This window comes from Megalobrama amblycephala, linkage group LG1, assembly GCF_018812025.1.
Source record: "Megalobrama amblycephala isolate DHTTF-2021 linkage group LG1, ASM1881202v1, whole genome shotgun sequence".
NCBI classification, from domain to species: Eukaryota; Metazoa; Chordata; class Actinopteri; order Cypriniformes; family Xenocyprididae; genus Megalobrama; species Megalobrama amblycephala.
Genome location: NC_063044.1, coordinates 23,636,312 through 23,651,770, shown reverse-complemented (window position 1 = coordinate 23,651,770; position 15,459 = coordinate 23,636,312). Strand labels below are relative to the sequence as shown.

Sequence of the window (15,459 nt, the reverse complement as noted above, 5' to 3'; positions counted from 1 at the left end):
GGTTGTAGCTGAAGTGAAACCACTTCAAAAAATTAAAGTATGAAAAGGTTATAAAAGTTTACTGTAAATCAAATGTACTGTATTAAACATTTTATATTTTATGTAAAATATATATTTCACAGAATGTGTGTTTGATGCATCCAAAATGGCCGATATTCATATTAATGCATTTTTATTAATATTTATGTTAATAATTTATGGCTGATGATTTATCAGTTTTACTTTTGCTTTCATATATTCATGTACTCCTACTTTATATATTTATTCTTATCATATTTTCAAGTATTTACTTGTTATTGTACCCTTATGATCATTCTTCTTTTATATTTAAGAGTATGTAAACTCGTTATATTCATGTCTTTATTCATGTCTTTCTATATATATGTCTTTAAAGTATTAAAAATAAAAAAGTAAGATGTGACCCTTGTACATAACATGCATGTTAGCTTCCTAATTAGCAAATGAAATAGTTCAGTTGTGTTCCCTTAATGCATTGAAATGCATGAAACGCAGTAACTGTTGACCGACTGTGTTTTTCCCCCATGTAGGCCACAGTCGTGTGCTGTTGCAGATAGTTGGTGTGGTGCCCAGTCAGTTGCTTCTTGAGCTCCTGAGTTGCCCGTATTGCACAAGGGCCCTGGAGAACTTGGATCTGGAGCTCGGATGATTCAGACTACTCCAGTTTAGAAGGAGACGTGGTGTATGAGTTCTCCCATGGAGCAGAGTTCAAACCCAGCCGTGCACCCCATCATGAAATACTGGAGGAGCGTAACCGCCTTGCTCAGTACTGGGAGGACTTCCGAGACCGACTGACATGCATAGTGGATAGCAAATACTTTAATCGAGGAATTATGATTGCCATCCTTATCAAGCACCATTGAGTATGGGGATTGAATATCATGAGCAGGTGAGTGCAAGTGTGGGTTCCTTCATGAATATTCTGAACACTTGCAGTGCTTTAACAGAGTGTTGCAGGGATGGTGTATTTTTGTTGGCCAAATCCCGAAAACAACTTAACATTTTACAGCACTATTGCCATGAAGACAGGGTTTTTTAATGGAATTCTGGTTGCTTGAATGCTTGCTCAAATGCTTGAAATAAGGTCTTTGGTTAACACCAGCTAAAGACATTTTCACGTTTTATTCTATGGCATAAAATACATCAGTTATACCCCCTTGTAATTTTATTAAAGCTTTTACTTGTCTTGAAAAAAAGCAGCTGCTATCTAGTGGCTAAATAGGGGCTACGGAGGATGTCAGAGACATTAAACATCATCACAGCCCTGTTGTGTTTACTATTGTGCTCTTGCAAACCATTCTAACTCAAAGTTTTTAAATCATGCTGGAAAGAGTTTTCAGAAGCTTAAGTGGTGGTGATGGTGATGTTGAAGTCACGTGACTGTGGTGTAGTTCATTTAAAGCCTACGTTTAGCTTTTTATTCCTGCCGATTGTATCTAGGCTTCAATATTCATAAAAGTTGTGTTAATTTGTGAAGATTATCATGATGAACACAATGTGTACGTATCATAATTTTTTGTTGTTTCACAGAACTTATTTTCTGCAATAATCCAAAAAATATCCTTCTGGCTTTTTGTCGAGGGTGATGCTAACTCCTTGTTTGGCCTACAAAAATGTGCCATCACTGTCATAAGGATGCCATCACAACATAAGGATGGTTGATATGATGATTGTTAAATGACTGTTAGTAAGGAAACTGACTATATCATAAAGTATTCCCCAGCAAAATGTCATTATGACTTGTGCAGAGGTTAGCTATCAATTTATTTTTCATTAATAAACAGTGATGAGGATTCATAGCCTTATTGGGCAAACAGATCTCCTGGTTACATAACTGTGTTGTGCTGCAATGCCTTGGTCTCTCCTCACCATGTTGTTGGGATGTTACCACTCGTGGTTTCGCACCCAATACTGTGGTTTGACATTTAGCCAATCTGATAGAGGTCTCACAGTAAGGAATGTGTGTGGATGCAGTACTGACATTTTCTGCAGCTTGTACTGAGGATAATATTGAAGAACTGAGTCTTGTGTATAAAACTGAATCATTTTATGATTGGGGAATTAAACATTTACTGACATTGTAATAGTAATAAAAGAAACACTTAATCTTGGTTTAACAATAAGGATGGCCCGATGGCCAACTGCCAGGTTTTTCGGTTACTTGACTCTAGTGCCAAGATACTGTTTTCATGCCTTGCAAACTATATGATGTACTAAATGTTGTAAATTCGGTTCATTTAAATATGTCATCAAGTTTTTTAGCTTTCTAACACAAATTAAGTTATGTCAAAATGGGAGCTATGCGCTACAAACTTCTGTATTCTGTAAAACAGTTTGCATCACTTAGGGTTCAGGTCTTTTGTATGTGCTGTGTTAAATATAGAGCCGTTTTACTCTAGATACCTTTAGGGCCCGTTCACATATCACGTTTTTTCCATGAGCAAGACAGTTATTTCAGATGTAGCCGTGCGGCAGGCGCGCTCATAATGGAAGCGACGTGGTCGCGACGCGCATGCGGTGCATTTTCCAGGTGCAAAAATTCTCAACTTTTCAGAATGCCGTAAGCGCACCGCAGGTCATGTGACAAGAACCAACCGATCAGCTTCTGCCTTTCCATAACAAAACTGAAAGCTCAGCCGAACAGTTGATCATAGCTGCACAGGGTGGTTTTTTATTTCTCATCTCCATCAATATATCTAGTAGTAGAGCTAATGCAAGTGCTAGAAATCATTAATCCTTAGCTAATACTTCCTCCTCATCGTGGAGAGTGCAGTTCAGTGTTGCATAGCAATGACAGATGCCACGGGAGCGCAATCGCTTGTGGAAAGGAGGAGAAAGGGATGCGTTTTTAGATGCAATATGTAAACGGCCCCTTAAAGGAGCAAGAAAAGATGAGCATAATGTCTATCTTATATGCAGATTGATATATAAAAGTTTTTTTTAATTATTATTGTTATTATTCTCACTAATATTCAGATATTTAATTCTAATAAAATGCCAACAATATAAAGAACTAGATGGGTTAGCTGATTACCTTAAAAGTCCATAGATATCGTCGTCAGCCGTTAAAGGATTAGTTCACTTTAAAATTAGCCCAAGCTTTACTCACCCTCAAGCCATCCTAGGTGTAGATGACTTTCTTCTTTCTTATGAACACAATCAGAGTTATATTAATAAATATATTATATTGTTAAATATGGATATTTTTCTTACACAAATGCTTCGCTTCGCTTCAGAAGGCCTTTATTACCCCCCCCGGAGCCGTGTGGAGTACACATTTATGATGGATGGATGCACTTTCTTGAGCGTCATACTCGTTGGTCCCATTCACTGCCATTATAAAGCTTTGATGCTTCAGAATATTTATTAATAAAACTCTGATTGTGTTCATCAGAAAAAAGAAAGTCATATACCCCTAGGATGGCTTGAGGGTGAGTAAATCTTGGGGTAATTTTCATTTAATGTGAACTAATCCTTTAACACTTTCTCCGACAAACAGGTACAATGAGACCTGTTTTCCTGTTTGTTCATGTGAAGTTCATTGCATAAAGTCTGTTGCATAAAGGGCATGTGATAAATATTTGTACTTTGTCAAAAGGCAGTTTGGAGAGCGATTTGGTTGAAATGAGGTTCAGCTGCACCTTGACTTTACATCAAGATAATAAGCTAATAATAGATCTGAACAAATTAATTATGTGTGATTATATATGATTGATTGGTTGCTCTTTGACTAAAGTGTGGCTTGCTGAATACCAATGTGGGGCCGAGATAGCACATCTGCTTCTGAAGTTAAATCTTTAATCATTATGTTACTTTAAAGAACAGTTAATGTTCTCTAATTAACCTAAGACATGAAATAGGGCTCTTTTTATCCTTATTTCAGAAGCAGAAGAGGTGAAAATTGTTAGCAGCTATTTGTTATGGTGATTTTTGGGTTTAGAGACATCCTTGCATAGAGATTTTTTGATAAATTTTAAAGAATTAACATGAATTCTTCAGTAAAATGCTTGTTATTTGTGCCTTTTGAGAAGGGACTACTTTTTTAGGTGGAAGAAAATGTGATTGTGTGACTTACAGACAGTTAAAGGTGCTATAGAGGATGTTTTCGACGATTGAGAAACCAAAGACTGTTAGTGAGTTTTTGAAATGAGCACATGCGTAAGAACAACCCCCTCCTTCACAGCTCATTACGAGGGAACGCCTCCCAAAACTCGTGCATGAGTATTGGAACACGAGTGTTTGTTTACCACCGGCATTCGCTGTGTCGTGTTAGTGGATTCATTATGTCGGACTCACCGCAGGTAACTCATAATCTGCAGTTGTTACTCCTGACAAAAACATTGCATGCGGCGCCTGTGGAGTGTGGAAAGTTACTGGAGCGAGCACGTCTCTCACAAGGAACGTAATGGCAGTGTTTGACAAGCCAGAGGGCCAGTCGTTTATGCGATGATCACACAAACAATTGGCTGATGTTTTTAAGGCCCTACCTCGTGCACAGATGATGTATATTGATATTATTCCTTTCAGTGCACCTAATAAATAGTCTTTTATCAGTTAGTAAAGACAGTTTCAAGTAATATTGCAAAAATGTATAAAACAAAACATCCTCTATACCGCCTTTAAACACCATTAAATCCCTCCAAGATTTTGAGTTATGCTTTTGAGTATGTTTGATAGTAGCACATTTTAAACATCTATTTATTGGCGCTGCCTGCTTGTTGGCTAGTCTTCCATTATATGTGTATTTAATGTGTAAACATGCTTTCCAGTTTTAAATTATTGTTGACATGTCACAAAAGCTTTTTTTTTTCTTCATCTGTGGTGGTAACAAGCCTTCATAGACCAAATGCATTAAATAAAGGAAAAAAAATGTAATTGCTTAAGTAAAGAGATTGCCTATAGTTAAAGGGATAGTTCACCCAAAAATTAAAATTCTGTCATCATTTACTCACCCTGTTGTTCCAAACATGTATGAATTTCTTTCATCTGCTGAACACAAAAGAAGGAATTTTGAAGAATATGGGTAACCAAACAGTTAAAATGGGCCTTCCATAGTATAGAAAAAAAATACTATGAAAGTCAATGGGGACCATCAACTGTTTTGTTACTGACATGATGATATTTTAATTTTTGGGTGAACTATCCCTTTAATACTGTGTATGTTGATTTAGACAGGTTGTTTACTGAGTAACTGCCGTTTATTTGAAATCAAATATTTCAAGGTTTATCCATACAGTTGGTGTTTGTTCAGTACTGTCAGCTATAGGAATAAATTGTCACTATAGTAATTGAGGGAGGATTACAGTAATGAGATAAGGCTGGTTGCATTGATCTATGTACTGATTGCTCTTAGCATAGTGGGGAGAAAGATCAGCAACTCAGCAGAGTCTCCGCACGCTCGAGTCAATCAGCCACCTAATCGGATTTACATGGGGCCACTGACAGTCTTCATTACTGCATCAGTCAAAGTCACTCCACTGAGCCTAAAACACTTTTCACCCCATCACTAAAGATAGATGCATGTCTCGACTGCACATACAGTAATTTTACTTTGATAAATGATAGACATGTTCATTACCTCTAAGGCTGAGAACGTATTGTATGTTTAAAAATTAATTTGTCACATTGCAGAAAATTAGTTAGTTACAGCAAAATTGTGATTATCACCAATATACTGTTTTAATTATGAAAAAACAAGTACTGTTTCAAACACGCTCTCCATCTTCCATTAGTTGGTTAAATAGTGTTATTATGTCCACTGAATTGAGCTGAATAATATCTTCTGTATACTGTGAAGCTAGTTTGAAACAATCTGTATTGTATAAAATGCTATATAAATAAATACGTGACCCCAGTCCAGTCGGGCTGCTCTAGCAAACTGCAATTCTACTTGCTGCTAGTAGTGGCACAAAAAATGATACACTTTAAAAGAAATAATGACCCATTACAGGATGTAAAATAGACATTCATTTATGATTCAGAACTCATCATCATCGCGCATGTTTCTGTCAAACACATCATGACATGTTTATCTTGAGATTGTGCTGGTCACTGAATGGTTTAGAGCTGTAAAATGATGAGCATTATCTCAAATAGCTGCAAAAGTGACAGACAGTGTTGTAGTTTTACTTTCCTTTTACACTTTCTGAGTTGTTCTGCACTCAGAGGTGCATAAAGAAGTGGGGAATGTCTGCTATGCATAATGGGATATAATGGAGGATGGGGTCAAAAAAGGTTGCAGTGGCCGACTCCCTCTGGAGAAGTGTGGCTGTCCTCTGCTAACATCACTCTCCTTTAGTCTGCCATGTTGCCACCACTGAAAGCCCAGTGTCCCAACATGCATTTTCACTGTCATTGCTTTTCCACTGCTCTGTCCAGCAAATGTGCTTGTTGCTTTAATCAGGGTTCCCGCGGGGTCTTAAAAAGTCTTAAAAAGTCTAAAATTCTGAACTTTAAATTTAAGGCCTTAAAAAGTCTTAAAAACGGCCAGATTTTCATCTGAGGTCTTAAATTTCATTTAGTCAGGTCTAAATATTTTTTTTACCCATTTCCAGAAACGCTACCTGCTGAAAGTTATTACAAAGTAGCGAGTCGTAGTTCTTTCTGGGGTATATTGGTGTTGGTATACGCGGTGATAAAACTACAAATCCCGTGATAAATGCAATACCTGCCCGCGAAATACGTCTGCGTCTCCTCAGAGTTACTTTCAACGAGACATGGCTAGATCACAGCGATTTCTGCTGTTGGTTACAAGCGGTACCCAGCTCCATGTACGAGGCCCACTGCAAACTTTGCAACAAAAAAAAAATAAATAAATTAGGGACTCTGGGTGTGAAGGCGCTGGAGTCACACGCCAGAGCGGAGAAACACAAGCTAGCCGCAAAATGCCTTCGGCGGACTCGGCCTATTAGCCTCACCACTGCCGTCGTCCTCCTCAATGCCTGGTCCCTCCGGTCTCCAGCGCAATATCATCGCAGCTCTGTCGAACAACCTTCGGGGTACTTTTGGATCGACTGACACATCGAAAGCCGAGGTGCTTTGGATACTACACATGGTGACTAAACACCACTCATTTAATAGCAACAGTGAGATTAGCGATCTCTTCCAAGTGATGTTCCCTGATTCAGTAATCGTGAAGATGTTCTCCTGCGGGCCCAACAAGATCGCTTATGTGGCGAGATTTGGATTGGGAGAGTTTATAAAGAGGGAATTGATTCATACTCTTACCGGGCCGTATGTCGTAATGTTCAATGAAAGCCAAAATCAGACCACCAGGACCAAGCAGCTTGACGTCCACGTTCGTTTCTGGAACAATGGAATTGTTACGTTAAGTCGACTGTCGACGACTGTCGAGGTACTTGGGCTCACAGTTCATGGGACAGTGCGGGACACACACACACATCAGATAATCATGACTGACAGACAGACAGACAGACAGACTCTCTCTCTCTCTCTCTCTCTCTCTCTCTCTCTCTCTCTCTCTCTCTAATTATCCCGAGGTAAGTATCTATCTAACATTGATTATCTGGTGTTTGTGTGTGCTACATTGGTTGTTACATGGGTTGGAGTAGCATGTTCAATCTCTAATTAATATGCTGTTTTGTAATGTAAATAAATATGAGATGAAATCTATTCTATTTGAGGGCAAGTTTGTTTTAGCCTATTTTCATTTTGGGCCTAAGGTTTTGGGCATTTGGCACATTGATGGGTGTGGAAGGTTACTAATGTGATTGCTTTATCTGTAAATTAAATTAATGCTTTTTCAGTGACTGAATTCATTGAAATAAAATGATTTTTTCAGAATTTCTTTGATTTGAATATTTTTTGGTAATGCGTCGTGTAGGTCTTAAATTTCAATCTTTATGGTCTTAAAATGTCTTAAAAAGGTCTTAAATTTGACTTACTGAAACCTGCATGAACCCTGTTTAATTCTGGAGTAAACTAATCCTTTAACTATTTCAAGTGTGAAAAGCTCTAAAGTTTTCAATTGTTTGTTTGTGAGTTTGTTAGCTTGTGAACCATCCCTGGTCTTGTTGTGGGGGGATTAGCAAGAGGGTCTGGGGAAGAGGGATCACAGACAACATATCAGAACACAGTTGTTCAGTACCTTCAAACTAGAAATGCGCTGATCCTCTCTGTGACTGGAAAAATTACACTTCATTTTGTTGGAAAAATTATGCACAGACTGGAAGATTGCATTTAGAATTCATCACGACTGAGCTCAGGCTATGCCACTGCATAATAGCATGTGTCTCACTTTGAGGAAAATTACACCAAACAATGTTTTTGCCCCATGGTATGTTTTCGAATCTGTTGCTTCAGAGTTGTTCTGGCATCTCAGTTATGAGATGGGTATAGATAATGTAATATAAACATATTTAATTGGTAAGAATTGACAATAAGGTTTCATTTGTTAGCATTCGGTAGTAGGAATCATGAACTAACAATGAACAACCATTTACAGCATTTATTCATTTATTAATCTAGATTGTGTTCATTTATATGGTATTATTGTTCTTTGTTAATTCATGTTTGCTCATAATACATTAATGCTAATTTAATTTTATATGTAGAAATTACACACTCTTTAAAAAAGGATCAGCAGGGTTCAATATAGACCCTAGAGTTCTTTAAGTTTCTATATGCTTTTTCTTTTAAGAGAGTAGATTAATAAATACTGTATTGTTTGTAGTTATGTCATGATATGCATTAATGCAGTTTTATGGGTCTGTAAAAGCAGGTACACACACATACACACACACAGTCAACCCTGATCACACTATGTACACTTGAATGTGCTCAATAGTTTTGCAGTTCTCTGTATTATATACAGCACTCTCACAGACTCCCACTCTCGGGGCGTTTCATGTGATGTTGTGAGCGTAAAGGTGTGTGAAGGTGCCATTATGAGGGTCAGTGATTAAGGTCACTCACATGTTGTATTCCCAGCAGTATCTTGGCATGATTTTGGCCTGCAGAAGGTAATGAGGTGTGGCTCTGTTTCCTCTCACAGCCCCCGGAGCTGACACATATTCTGGAGATCAGCAACATCGTCTTCACTAGCATGTTTGTCCTGGAAATGCTTTTTAAACTGCTGGCCTTTGGTACCTTCAGCTATATCAAGAACCCCTACAATATCTTTGATAGGATTATTGTAGTCATAAGGTAAGATCTGTGATATATCTATATCTATATCCCTGCTGAAAAATCCATAAACCAGCATCTGTGCTGGTTAAAACTGGTATAGTGGTGGTCTAGCTGGTTGACCTACATATTCATGCTGCTCTCCAGAAAAACTGAGCTGCTGTAGCTGGTCCTTCCGCTTCCCATGACCAGCATCCCATGCAAACCAGCATGCAAAAAAATACCTTATGCTTGTGACCAGCTATGCTGGATTTTTCAGCAGGGAATTATGTGTTAAATTATTTTATATGGAAAATTGATAAAATACTTATCAGATATACACTACTTTTGTTCTCTCGCTACCGACAAGTTTTTAATGATTTTGCTCATCAAAGCTGCATTTATTTGATTAAAAATTCAGTAAATTTATAACAGTAATATAGTAAAATAACTTTTCTATTTTTAAATAATTTAAAATGTAATTTATTCCTGTGATCTCAAAGCTGAATTTTCAGCATCATTACTTCAGACTTCAGTGTCACATGATCCTTCAGAAATCATTACAATATGATGATTTGCTGCTCAAGAAACATGTAATTATTTCTTATTTCTTCATTTCATATCAACCGTGTTGGGGAAAGTTATTTTTACAAGTAATGCATTACAATATTGCGTTACTCCATAAAAAAGTAACTTATTGCAATACTTACCTTACTTTTGCGTTACTTTAACTTATCTGGCCGGGCTTGCTTGTTTGTTTGTTTTTTAATAACAAAATGTTATTTTTGGCAAATGTAAAGGCCCTTTCACACTATAAGTGAAAGGAATAAGCCTCAAGGCCCGTACACACCGGGACGAATATCGCACGCGTTTATCGTCAGCGTTTTTCAAGACGTTTTTTGTGTTCACACCCAAGCGATTTTCACCGGCGATGCGCCGAGTGAAAGTGCAAATTCACTCCCTGACAGTATGTGGCGCTTGTGCTTAACGGTAGTGCAAATAAACATATGATATTAATAAAGTTAAAGAAGATAAAAAAAAATGCATATATAAAATAGCATACATACATATATATATATATATATAGTGCAAGTGAACGGTAGTGTAAATAAACATACTTATGAAACAGACATTCTCAACTATATTTCTTGAATGTAAAAGGAAAAAAAAGTAAAAATACAGAAATAATACACATCTGTGGCAGAGCACCCATAGTGTGCATCTCAATCAGCTCTCTACTTCACTAGTCAGGGCACTGATCAGGGATTCGGCCACATTCATTTACATGGTATACTGATACACGACCTAGGAAGCTAGGGAGCTGTTTGAGACGCAGGGATAGTTTGTAGGGGTCTTCCTCGTCTACTTTCTCTCCGTCGTCTTGTGTGCTCGGCAAGACCATTTTGTGCTTGAGCGCCACCAAGTCGTGTTTTACTGTAACTTCAGCAGCTCCAGGCACGTGAACAAAAGCGGCAATCTCATTGGTCGGCCAGTTTTTAACGCGGCGCGTCAAACCAAAAAAACGAACCCGAGGCGTTTTAAAAAAAATGACGCTTTTACGCCTCGCTTTTTTCGCGTCGGTGTGCACACTCACATTGGCGCCTGTTGTTTAGTCATGAGGCGTTAAACGTCGGCGAAAATCGCGTGCGATATTCGTTCTGGTGTGAACAGGCCTTCAGGCTGAAGGAAATTCACACCTGTAAAGTAAAATTGAAACACAAATGTGATGTTTATCTAAAGTAAGTTTTGCTTATTAGTATGGTTGAATTGGATCATCATGGAAGGTCAGCAGCAAAGACATTGGTTAATAAAGTGAGATTAAATACATAAAGTATATTTGTGTTATTTAACATATTTAATTAGTACAGGCTTCATATATTCTAATTCTAGTTTGCATTTCACTGTTTTTCTCATTTTGTTCATCTCACAAAAGTATGAATAAAAGTATTACTATCAGTATATTTCTTACAACAACAAAATCTTATTGACCCCAAACTTTTGAATAATAGTGGATAATAAAATATTTAAATAAAATAATACAAATGTTATGAAAGGTTTCGTGATGATTAAATGAAACGGTTTTAAATAAATTACATTAAAAATACCTAAACTTTGTACCTAAATACCTAAACTAAACTAAATTGATTTATAAAAAAAATCCATGGAAATGTTTTGCATCAGCTACCCAGGTGCTGTTGTGAAAGATAGTATGAAATTTTAGCAGGGCTTCTTGTTATTACACAGTATTTTAATTGCTTGTAAGCATACATATGCAATGTTGAGGTTATGATTTTTTTTTTTAAAAACTGTTTTTAAAACTATTAAAACTTTTTAAAACTATTAAATATAACCATGTGTTTTGGTGGCAGTGTGTGGGAGATCATAGGGCAGGCGGATGGGGGTCTTTCAGTGCTGAGGACATTTCGTCTCCTGCGTGTACTCAAACTGGTGCGCTTCCTCCCTGCACTGCGCAGACAGCTGGTGATGCTGATGAAGACCATTGACAAGGTGGCAGCCTTCTGCATGCTGCTCATGATTTACATCTTCACATTCAGGTGCAGACCACACCCACACCCTCGTTCAACCAGTTAGAACCGAGCTTGTTGCACAGTGCCACCAACATTATAGCTAAACTTGACAGTTTGATTCATAAAACTGTACTACATGAATTAATTGATTTAAAAACTGTACAACATTAATAATTTTTTATTGAATGTAATTCTGGAATTATGCACTTAAATAATAATACATTTCATTTTTATTTCACTGTCAATACAGCATTCTTGGAATGCATCTGTTTGGATGCAAATTCAGCATGAAGACGGAGGATGGAGACACCATTCCTGACAGGAAAACCTTTGATTCCCTGCTGTGGGCCATTGTCACTGTGTTTCAGGTCAGAACAGAAACTATGCTAGCTCTACATAGTAAGTTGTAAGTCCATTGTAGGTCCTTAATTACAATGAATAGAGTAGACATTTTTTCATACTCGGTCAAATGTAGTCAAGTGTGTTGTAAATAATTGATTATTTTTGTCAGGCAAACACATACAGAAAACACTGGTCTATTGCACATTTAAGTAATTAAATGTTTTTTCCCTTTACTCAGCCGTCCTCTGTCCTCTACTGTTTCTCAGACAAAATGCTTGCGTGTGTATTACAGATTCTGACCCAGGAAGACTGAACGTGGTCCTCTATAATGGAATGGCCTCCACCTCCCCATGGGCGGCTCTTTACTTTGTGGCTCTGATGACTTTTGGGAATTATGTCCTCTTTAACCTGCTTGTGGCCATCTTAGTGGAGGGGTTTCAGGCAGAGGTATAAAAAAACCTTCTACAACTGGCTCAGTTACAGTATTATGTTTGTCTTTCTTAAGCATGTGCACAAAATTATATATACAAATATGTAATTATACAAATATTATACAAATATAAATTCAATATTGAATAGAAATTGAATCTAAAATACAGTGTATGTTAACTCAATTTAAATCTACGGCTAAATATGTAGCTAATATGCAATGTGATCTCACCTTGAAGAGGCTCAACCTGTGGCACACAAGTTGAACTACATTTACATAATTGGCTTCCTAAAGAGTTAGTTCACCCACATTTTTGGGTGAACTAACCCTTTAAGGATGCAGATTTTTGCACAAACTAAGTAGCTGCTTTCTCCAGATAGTCTGTGGAGTTAAACTGCATTGCTGATACGGTGCTGCAGTGTTTGGCCCATCTGTCATACTGGGGACTGTGTGAATTGTGAACTTGTTATTAGTAGGTGTAAACCTGCAAAGGCTAAAACAAACACCATCTTAACACACCCCGAACCGTTACTTTTTCTAATCTGGACTGGGCTTTGTTTGTTTGTTTTTATAACAGCAAAAAAGTTATATTTTTGGCAAATGTAAAGGCCTGAACTGCATTAGTAAAACAAAAAGTGTGCAGGATATGTACATACAATCTATTGTAGAAAACAAAACTTGCAAATGTCTTCTATCTTTTGTCAATGACAAAGCTTTTTATTGAGCATGCAGCTTGTGCATGACTATGTACTGCAGGTAAAGCAAATTAATGCTGGTCGCTATTCACTGCCACTATATTGCCATGTTTCTATTATTTTTTGTGAAAGATTTCTCATGAGCTCTTGGAGAAAAAACACTTTAAATTGACTTTTGAAAGGTGCTGCATGGTGTTGAAACTGAAACTGCAAAATGGAGTGAATAAAATGTCCATAAAAACTGCATTAAAGTGTCAGTGCTGGAAATATTCTATAATGATTTCCCACAATTGTATTACAAGCTGCATAATTACAGCTGCATCATGGTGTCATTTCTACAAGTTCAACCATCTTTCTAGCCAAGTACCTGGCAAATCAATTAGACGTTGAGACAAAGTGGATTTTAATTGTGCAAAATCTGTTTTACAGAAAACGCATTTGCAAAATAAACAGTTAGTTAAATGGCAATTCATCACATTTAAACAAGCATCCATTTGAATCCCTATTTATTGATATATTGAATCAAGACCATTAACGTTCTTATCTACCCTAAACACTTTAAACTCCAGACAATTTAGAGCTGTAGTAATTAGCTGTAGTTCTTGTTCAGTTTGCTGATGCCTCTCTCTTGTGTGTTACAGAGTTTCTGTCTCCGTCTCAGGAGGACATTAGAAGCATATAAACCTAAGTGCTGTAAAGATCATGAGGACTGGTCCCTTTATCTGTTCTCGCCTCAGAACAAGTAAGCATTTGCCATCTCCTATCGTCTACTGACCAGTTTGTCTTTTCAAAGTTTCATGTTCACTTTTGTAACTGTTACATAATTCTGTCCTAGGTTTCGGATGATTTGTCAGAGGTTAATTTCTCACAAAATGTTTGATTATGTAGTTTTGGTATTCATCTTCTTAAACTGCATCACTATTGCTCTGGAAAGACCCACTATACAGCCACCTGTAAGTTTGCTTTAGTGAAATCTCATCCTTAATAGTCAATTTGAATTTAATATTTGAGATTTTCATGCTTATTGGATGTATGATACATTCTGTTTTTCGTTTCAGGAGAGAATGTTTCTCAGTATTTCAAATTATATTTTCACTGTGAGTTTTGTTGCTGAAATGACTGTGAAGGTATGATTTTGTTTTTTCTAATGTACAAAGAGTGTTCATTCCACAAAACAATCACATTGATGTGGTATGACTTGTGTTAAAGGTGGTGGCCCTTGGCTTCTGCTCCGGGAAGCACAGTTATCTGCAGAGCACCTGGAATGTTCTGGATGGGGTGCTGGTCTTTGTGTCTCTCATTGACATTCTGGTCTCTCTGGCTTCCACTGGTGGAAACCGAATCCTTGGCATCCTGAGGGTTCTTCGCCTGCTGAGAACTCTGCGGCCACTAAGGTGAGTCAGCGAAAGGTCCCAATGTGCCTGTCTGAGGCACGGTCAATCAATGAAATCCGCTATACAGTCATTGCTCCTGTTAGGAAATAAACTGAAGGTTAGTTGTGTGGTTGCATTATCTCCCGAGCCTACACGCTAAAAGCCCCTTCTCACTTACTGATTCAACAAAAGTCTATTATCCTTGAATTTGTTTTAGAGGTAAGACCAAAGCGGTGGTTTATCAATCTTAAAGGTCACCCAGTCTATTGTACCATTACATAAATGTTACTGCAATCCAGACAGACTGAAATAGGTTGTGTCTTTGTTTTTCACTTAAATAGAGTGATTAGTCGTGCTCCTGGACTGAAGCTGGTGGTGGAAACGCTAATAACGTCCCTGAGGCCCACTGGGAACATTGTGCTGATCTGCTGTGCCTTCTTTATTGTCTTTGGCCATTCTTGGAGTTCAGGTAATTGCCTCAACCGCTACACAATACATGCTTTTCAACAAAAATATGAAGGGTTTTTTTTTTTTTAGATAACACAGCATCGATAATTATCTATCACAGCTCTTCAAAGGAAAGTTTTACCATTGTGAAGGTGGCTGACACCAAAAACATCACCAATATGGACGAATGTAAGTTACAAATGGATTCGGAGAAAGTACAACTTTGACAACTTGGGACAGGTAACTGTTATTCACTAGACACAATTCATTGGTTTGGACACATTTAATCATAATAAAACGATTGGCTGAGTGAGGTCATGTTGCCTTTTCATTTTTATAGGACCTTCAGAAAACATTTTCTGCTGTAATTTGTTTGAAATGATTCCCAGACTGTCATTATGAGCTCTGTTACTGCACTGAATAAATGATGGTTTTAGCCGTTTACTGTTTCTCTTCCGCAGGCTCTCATGTCTCTGTTCGTGCTTTCCTGTAAGGACGGATGG

The 15,459-nt window shown here is 37.5% G+C and overlaps 1 pseudogene; it reads left to right on the top strand.

Annotated features, from left to right (window-relative positions):
* Positions 1-883: 883 nt before the first annotated feature.
* Positions 884-15,449, top strand: LOC125249180 (annotated as a pseudogene).
* Positions 15,450-15,459: the final 10 nt, after the last annotated feature.